Here is an 8,261-nt window from a genome sequence, read left to right on the forward strand (position 1 = left end):
CCTGCCACTCTTCCTTTCCTCAGTCTCCCTGGTACACACCGCAGGTCCGTTTCTGCTTCTCAGAGCAGTTCTTTGAGCTGGAATTGGAAAATGGCCCCTGCCCTCTGCTTCACCCCAGGGCTCTGCTCCTTCGGTTCCTATGACAGAATTCATTTCCTTCCTTCCACCTCCTTCTTCCTCTGTCAACAAAGCAGAGGCAAAGCTGCCCACCCACAAACGGGCTGTCCTTCTCCACTGCATAACACTCACGCTCCCCAGGATTCCGTCTTCGGGTTTTGTTTTGGAGGTACCAGGGATTGACCTCAGGGGCACTCGACCACTGAGCCACACCCCAGCCCTGTTTGTATTATATTTAGAGACAGGGTCTCACTGAGTTGCTTAGCTCCTCGCTTTTGCTGAGGCTGGCCTTGAACTCGCCATCCCTGCCTGGGCCTCCTGAGCGGCTGGCAGTACGGGCGTGCCCCCTGTGCGCCGTCTTCAGGGTCTGATTCTGTGCTTCCATGTTGACCCCAGCACTTTCCTCCCAGACCCTGCCCCGCGCCTGAAGCTGACTTCTGGCTCCGCGTCTTCACCGATCACATGATTCCTGAATCCCAATTCAGTAAATCCAAGGCTGAGCAGGCCAGTGCGCCTCAGAACCCCTAGGTCAGCGGCTCAGTGGGACCGCACGCTCAGCCCAGGCCCGGGCGCACTCAGACTGGGTCACGTCTAACTCGCACTCGAGCTTCACAGAAAAGGAAGGAAACAAACAAACATCTAGGACAGTGCGGGCCCCAGAAACCCCACAAACCAGACTCCGGGCTGGCGTCCATCACCATGGCAGGAGCTCAGTCACACCCTGTCCCCGCATGGGCTGGTGTCTGTCAGTGGCAGCTCAGTCACACGGTCCCTCAGCTCCCATCTCATCACCTGCTCTGCCCACCCTGTTTTCTAGATTTCTTCCCTGTCACAAATGAAGTCAATGATTCATCGTTCGGATTTCTTTCCGTTGCTTCTTCTCTGCTTGTTCACTGCAGTTCTTCAACTCTGTCACCTTCTTTTGGATTAAACCTTTGTTATATGCAAAGCTGACCATATAAATTATTGTCAAACTTTGACAATATCCGCCGCTTGTTGACGAAGAAGTCTCAAGTTTGCCATCCAAGCTTAGACACCCACATTCTTATTTTCCTATGGCACCTGACTTCCTACCCTTCTTCCTCTCTAAAGTTTTATTTTGGCTGTTCTCACTGCATTTACTTCCCTGAACTCCGCATTCTTAGGAGCCTTTGTCTCTGAACCCACTTTTTTCCTATGATGAAGACATTTTCCTTTCCCATTTGATATTAGTTATCACGTCTTTACCTTTTATCCAGTGAATGCTCAATTAATGCCCTTTTGAATGAGTGAATTCAGATAGAATCAGTGTTTGACATTGATTTCTAGTTGGATTTTATCCCACATTCTACCCTTCTACACATTCTCAATCTTTCCATTCCTTTAAGCACACCCTCATTAGATTTAGTTCATGATCGTTATAAGGAATTAGAATAGCAGGCATCTCCTGTCACCTGATTTAGACTAAAATTTAAATTTTCACCTCTATCCAGAAAGATAACTTAAAATTTATATACAAGATATTTAAACATGAACGTGTTCATGTAAATATCAGAGAAATTGATAAAGAAAAAAAGCTGATTTTAATTGCACTGAGAAGTATGCCTGGAATTAGGTAAACCATTGTCTCTTTATTGAAAAGGAAAAGGGTCCTGACTAACAGTTCCTGAAAAAATGAACTCTGGTCGAACCTGTGAGCCCATGAACATCCTAATACTGGAGCTAAAATCATCTTCAACTTGAGAGTTTTGGCTTATTCCCATCAGTTTTGTGGGATACCATGGTAATGAGGGTATCAGTTATGTATCAAGGCACATACTTTCTCCTTCTCCTTAGTTTTGCAAATACTGAGAATCCTAAGATTCAACCGTGGGACAGTGCAGTGTGTCTGTTAGGAATGTGTCCGTCGCTCTTGTTAATGGGTGCAGTTTCCTGGTGAAGCCAGTGCAGCAAGCAGCAGGGCACGATAGATCTGGACATCCTTCGAGGCATGCATGACAGAGAACCTGGAAGAGTATCCTGCAGAAGCCACATGAGCCAAGGGGCATGTCTGGTTTCTTCCCCCAGTGTGAACAATCTGATGTCCTCTCTCAGACTTTGCTTAGGGATGGCATAGAGCTGGGGGCGAGGAAGGCTTTGCTCCTCTGACAGCGTCCCTCCACTTGGCAGCAGAGGTGGGGATGGAGTCCATCAACCACTCGGCCTGGATTTCTGACTTCACAAGGCGGGTGGCGTTCTAGTCAGCTGTCTGCTGCTGTGGCTGAAGGACCCGACCAGCACAGCTGTAAAGGAGGGAAGGTCTAGGTAGGGCTCACAGTTTCAGAGGTTTCAATCCACAGACAGCAAGCTCCATTCCTCGGGGTGGAAGGGCACGGCAGAGGGAAGCTGCTCACACCATTAGGAAGTAGAGAGAGGAGGTCTCCGCTCTCCAGATACAAAACACATACCCAGAGCCATCCCCGCCACTCTGGTGAGTCCCAGCAGGGGTTAGTGCAGGATTGGGCTGAAGCTCTCACAGCCCAGTCATTTCCCGCTGAGCCTTCCTGCCTCGTCTCGCCCTGCGCTCCTGGGACACCTCACATCCAAGCCCTAACAGGTGTGTCCACTGCTCCTCCTTTATGGGGTGCACATTCGAATTCCTTTCTTCCATTTCAGAGCCGTTGGCTTAAGACTCCCTGGATAGATGGATGGCTGACCAGCTGGATGCTGTCGTTGGAGCCTAGTGAGAGACGACTGCCCTCTGGGGCACCACCCTGCCCCCACAACCCAGCTGTCACGCCAAGCAAGCCGCTCGGGCCTCAGGAGGGGCTGACGCTGGGACCTGGGTTTGCATGAACTTTTATTAACAATACAACATCCACACCTCCTCCGAGGGGCTCAGTTCCACTTTAGTGGACCTCTTGGGGGCACCCGAGGGGAAGCATTTTTGCCAGCACAGCTGTGACAACCTGGAAACATAAAATTCAGGTTCTCAAAGGACCCATTTAATCCGCAGTTCAGACACTTGGAAAGGGGGAACTCAGTTTCCCCTTACACGTTTGGGATTTTTTTGAGGTGGTGGAAAAAAGAGATGAAGTTTGAGATGTTCCTGGTTGGAGGAGCATTAGGTGGGACCACCTGAGAGATTCAAGCATTCTCAAAATGAGAGCGCTTAGCCTCACATGACTTTCCCCCAAATTCCAGACATTTTCCAGAAAGGTCAGCAAGTGCCCATTACTTTCTGATCCAGGTGTACTCTGTACTTCTGAAATTCCAGCCCTGAGGACGAAGAACTTTTCCACCTCTTCTACCAATTTCAGAATGCAAAACAGAGACAGCTGCCTGGGTGAAGAACACACAGTGAGTTTCTTGGCTGACTAGGAGTGTGATGGGGCCAGGCGGAATGTTCTGGTGGGATCAGTGCTGTCCACCCCCACCACTGTTCTGTAGCAACCTGAAGAGCCCTGTGATTCGGAGCAATTTCTGATTTACGACACTAAGAATGTTCTCCCTTTCCTTCTATGACTTTAAACTAAACAACACTCTGTCATTTTAAATAAACTTTTCACATGGTGATAGTTGTTGTTCCTGGTTAAGACCTCTGTTAGTGACTTCTGATACTTGCTGTTCCTCACCCTAGGAACATTTGAATGTAGCAGCTACATTTTCGATATGTTACTTTTTGTAGATTACACTTATTTAGGGCAGTTTGGACACAGATACAACATAACAAAATTGCCAGGGCCCTCTGGACAATATTAAGTGTTCAGCATGGCATGGAAATAATTCACCAATTCTTACAAATATTAAGATCACTACAATAGATAGAAATAGAAAATAGGTCCCAGTGAGCTGTGCTCCTGTGATGGTGTGCAGCAGACACTTACGTATTAAGACATGTTGCAGTATCTGTCTTACAAATGAACTCGAGACGACTAAGCATGATACCTTGCTATACTTAATTTTTTAATTTTTGAGTTGTCAGCTACTTGAGAAAGTCATGGAAGCCAGAGCGTGTCTAGCGTGAAATCCACACTGAAAGATCTGCTGCTGAAAACTCATGTGTTTAGAGGTAAGGACACCCGGTTCCCTGGCTCTGGGGACCCAGCAGCTTGGGGCCTCCACCCCAGAAGTTGCTCTTATTTTAAGCAGAAGGCAGAAGCAAGCCCAGGTCTGGGTGGTGAGATGAGGGTTCACACCGGGCCTGCCAGCTGGCTCTGTGGGTTCCTGGGGACACCTGGACCCCCTCCTGGGGGGTCTAAGCCCACTGTCTCCTTCCCTGGGCTCCCTTCCTGCAGCTACAGACTGGGTCCCAGTCTCCCTGGAAGACGCCATTTCTGTGGTGAAGTTCTTCCTTCAAGACGAAATTCTTGCAAAACATGGAGTGGATCCCACCCGAATCTGAGTTTCAGGAGGCAGTTCCAGGGGCGCGTTGGCCACAAAAGTGACACAGCTGGTAGGTCCTCTGTGTTGTGTGTGCTTGTAACTCATGCAACTGTGTAACTCACGACACTAGGGAGCCTTTTAATTTCAGCTGTGATAGCTGCATTAGGCTTATATGTGAAACTGTGAAATGTTGAAATACAAACCCCCAGAACTACCTTCTGTCCCCATGTCATTTTGTCCTAAGGTGACAAGGCTTTAAAGGCATCAGGAGGATGAAATGTAACACTATGGAAGGCTCTAGTGTTCTCACTCATTTTAAGAAAAAACCCACTCATGTCTAGGAACTACCACGTGATATGACAGAGAGTTTGTTTTTCTCCCTGATTGTAAAGTTTGCCAGGAATTTGGGATGCTGGTAACTGATGGGTTAAGCCCTGTGGAGTGTCATGACGTAGCACTTAGGTGGCATGTCATGCTCATATAGAAGCGTCACAACTGAGACAGGAGAGGCAACTGCACTCACGTGAAAATCTTGCTGTGTGTGGTTGACCAACAACTGGCGCTAAGTAATATATTGACAAATAAACTCCATTCAATGCACGCTTCTCAACCTCAAAACCGGCAGAGGAAAATGCACCTAAGTGCTGTTCCTCTTTCCACCGTCGCACAGCCCCTCTGGGTCCTGAGCTTTGGAGACCCGGTGTCTTCTGGGTCATGGACTAAAACTGTCCTTGCCTCGTGGGCAAACCTTCAGCAGTGACAAACCTGAAGCGGGGAGTCCAGAAGAGGTTCCAGCACTGGGGGAGGGCGGGCGACCCAGGAGAGCCTGGCCGGCTGGGAGCAGCGGGAGGGTGGGTTGGGGGTCGGACACTTAGTCACGCTCAGTCCCGGCCTGTGTGGGAGCTCTGCCTGTGCTAGTTCTGGAGATTTTAGCTGTTTGGAGATTATTCCCCGAGCACACTAGTGTGTGTCACCTTTCTCTAGGAGGGTCATTTTGTGTCTTTAGAAACCCCCCCCCCCGTCACTGAACCATGATAAAACTCTTACAAACGCAACATAAATAGCACACCAGCCCTTGACCGTGCTTGCCACACAACCTTGCAGCCAGCCCCACGGGGGATTAGCCTTTAACTCAGTGTTTATAAACCAACTGTTGATGAGACTGAGTAGTATCATCATCAACCAAATCGCTCAGAGGTTAAAACCACGCTGCTTCCATGAGGAGCAGCACAGGGACCTTCCACGTGCAAGCCGAACTGCACCAAGTGTGCGTCGATGGAGTTGGAGGGAATCTCAAGATGAGGAGGCCTGTCCTGAGTCGCATCAGCCCTTCTTATCCAGAGTGACTAAGGGTGTCCTGGAGACAAGATAGCGAGGTACGAACTGAACAATTTCAGTTCTGCACCAACACAAGGGGGAGGTCACGATGTGCTGCGTCTCTCTTTCTGACTGTGCCCGTACTAGCGCCCCAGCCAGCAGAGCCTCTCCTTGCACCCAGGGGCTTGCTAGCTGTGCCTGGGGTGATGCACGCATGTCCACTGTGTTTCCAGGACTCCCGGGCCTCCCCAGGCTCCCTGCCCTGTCCTACCCCTGCTTCTTTGGTCCCCTGCCTTCTGGTTGGTTCGTCCTCTTTGGGTTTGTACGGCACCAGAATAGGGAAACTCGGCAGGGCTTTCTCCGCAGCCAAGGGAATTTACTGCAGGAACTTGCATGGCGTATGTCTGAGACTGCTTTTCAAACACTTTTTTCTGACTACAAAGATGATATGCTGTTATCCTATTTGAAGAATTGAAGGATGAATAATGAAATTATTCTTTCATTTTTATCATTGCTGCAGATACAGGCTATATAAAAAATGTATCTTCCACATATTTTATATATAATCCCATATAGAACATGTAATGTGTATGCTATGTAACATCAATAAATATATAAACGCCAGGCATATGTCTGTAATCCCAGTGGCTTGGGAGGCTGAGGCTGGAGGATCGCAATTTCAAAGCCAAACTCAGTAACTTAGGAAAGCCCTAAGCAACTTAGGGAGACCCAGTCTCCAAATAAAAAATAAGGGCTGGGGATGTGGCTCAGTGGGTAAGGAGCCCTGGGTTCAATCCCCGGCACTCCCCCCCATAATGAAAAATAAATATATGATTTTTTAAAAAATAGCATATAAATAAATATAAAACAAAATAAATATATGCATTTTCCATATAGATAGTGGTAAAATGGAAAGATGATGGATAGGTAGGAAGACAGAAAGAGATGACGTACAGAAAGGCAGGTAGATGTTATGATGGCTCAGTGTCAGGAATGGAGGAATTAAAAATCTCCTGGGAAGAATGAAGAGGGCATCCCTCCATCCAGCCACGGAAGCTGACCTAGGCCTGAGGCCTTTCCCCTGGAGCCGAATCCTAGGTTCAGTCCCAGAGTGCAGGGCCGGAAAGGAGGAAGGAGCCACCTCCCAGCTGAGGGCTCAGGGACGGAGGCCAAATGCACCCAGTTCCACTTCCTCCCTGGTCTTCCAGGTTTCATGACCTAGTACTCTTTCCGTCGCCCTGCAGGACTTTTGTCCTGAAGATGAGTGGTATATCAGGAATATTTCCTTTCATCTGGTACATTTCCTTTTGAGTTGGTTACTATGTGAGTCTTATCATGAGTATTTTTTTTATGATATTTATTCTTTCTTCTCATTTAGCTTAATTTAGGGAAAATGGTTTTTGAACATAGATACCATGTCATCTTCTCTAAGAATCTCATAATTACATTTCCATTTAGTGGTCATATGTGAATGTATGTGTGTACTTGTGTGATTTCTTTACTGATAAAAGTGGAATGCCAACTTTTCACGTCTCCAAAATAGGATATAAATGTTATCAGAATATTCACAACCATATTTATAATCCATTTCATAAATTTGCCTCCTCCTCCTCCAGTTTGAAAATCTTTGACTCATTAATATTTTATTATCTTTTTTTCAGCCACAGAATGATCCAGAATTCAAAGATAAAATTAAGGCCCAAGCCTTAATCTACCCGGGTTTACAGTTGCTGGATACCTTCACGCCCTCTCACCAGGAAAACAAACACGGGCCCATTCTGTCCCCGGACCTGGCGCTCAAACTGGGCTGCCTGTATTTGACGGAAGATAAGGCCCTGCTCCAGGCGATGAGGAGAAACCGGCATGTGCCTCGGGGGTCCAGGCACCTGTTCCGTTGCTAACCCGAGCGTCCTTGCTGGAGAAGTATAAAAGGAACCACACTTACCCTGAGCCAGTTCTTGGAAAGCTGCACTCTTCATATCCAGTGCTGGTGCACAGCAGAGTGTCCCCTCTGTTAGCCAGCGACTACAGCTGCGGAACCTGCCCTTGACCCATACCCTCACGCGTGAGCACGACATCCTGGGAGATGACGGGACCCGGCGTGGCAAGGCTGGCACTCAGGTTACCACGACCACATGGAGGATGGGTTCCACGGGGCCCGTCACTCATGATGTCACTGTTTAATTCACTTTTAGGCTACCGGATCCAGGACAAGGATGTTGGTTGGTCAGAAGAAAATCTGTAAGTCTCAACAGTGCGCATGGCTAGTGAGGCAGGGTTATAATCAGACTGCAGCGTGAAATAGTGTGTTTCCTGGACAGAATGATGAGTTTGGGATAAACCTACGTTGACATTGGAGGACAGGCTCTTATGTGTCTTTCAGCCAACTGGTTAATTTTCCGAATTTTAGATCTTGCTAAAGTGAAGACATTCACCTTATTATTCCCATTAACTATCACTGACGGCTTGATGCACTCTAAGGA

General features: G+C 47.9%; 1 pseudogene across 1 annotated transcript in view; it reads left to right on the plus strand.

Moving 5' to 3' along the window:
• LOC306637698 overlaps nt 1–7,823 on the plus strand; it is a 72,172-nt pseudogene extending 64,349 nt beyond the window's left edge. The window contains exon 4 of the transcript in view: nt 7,440–7,823. The product of the transcript in view is annotated as an uncharacterized misc_RNA (transcript). The remainder of the gene's footprint in view (nt 1–7,439) is intronic.
• Nucleotides 7,824–8,261: the final 438 nt, after the last annotated feature.

This window comes from Sciurus vulgaris, assembly GCF_902686455.1.
Source record: "Sciurus vulgaris genome assembly, chromosome: 10".
Classification (NCBI taxonomy): Eukaryota; Metazoa; Chordata; class Mammalia; order Rodentia; family Sciuridae; genus Sciurus; species Sciurus vulgaris.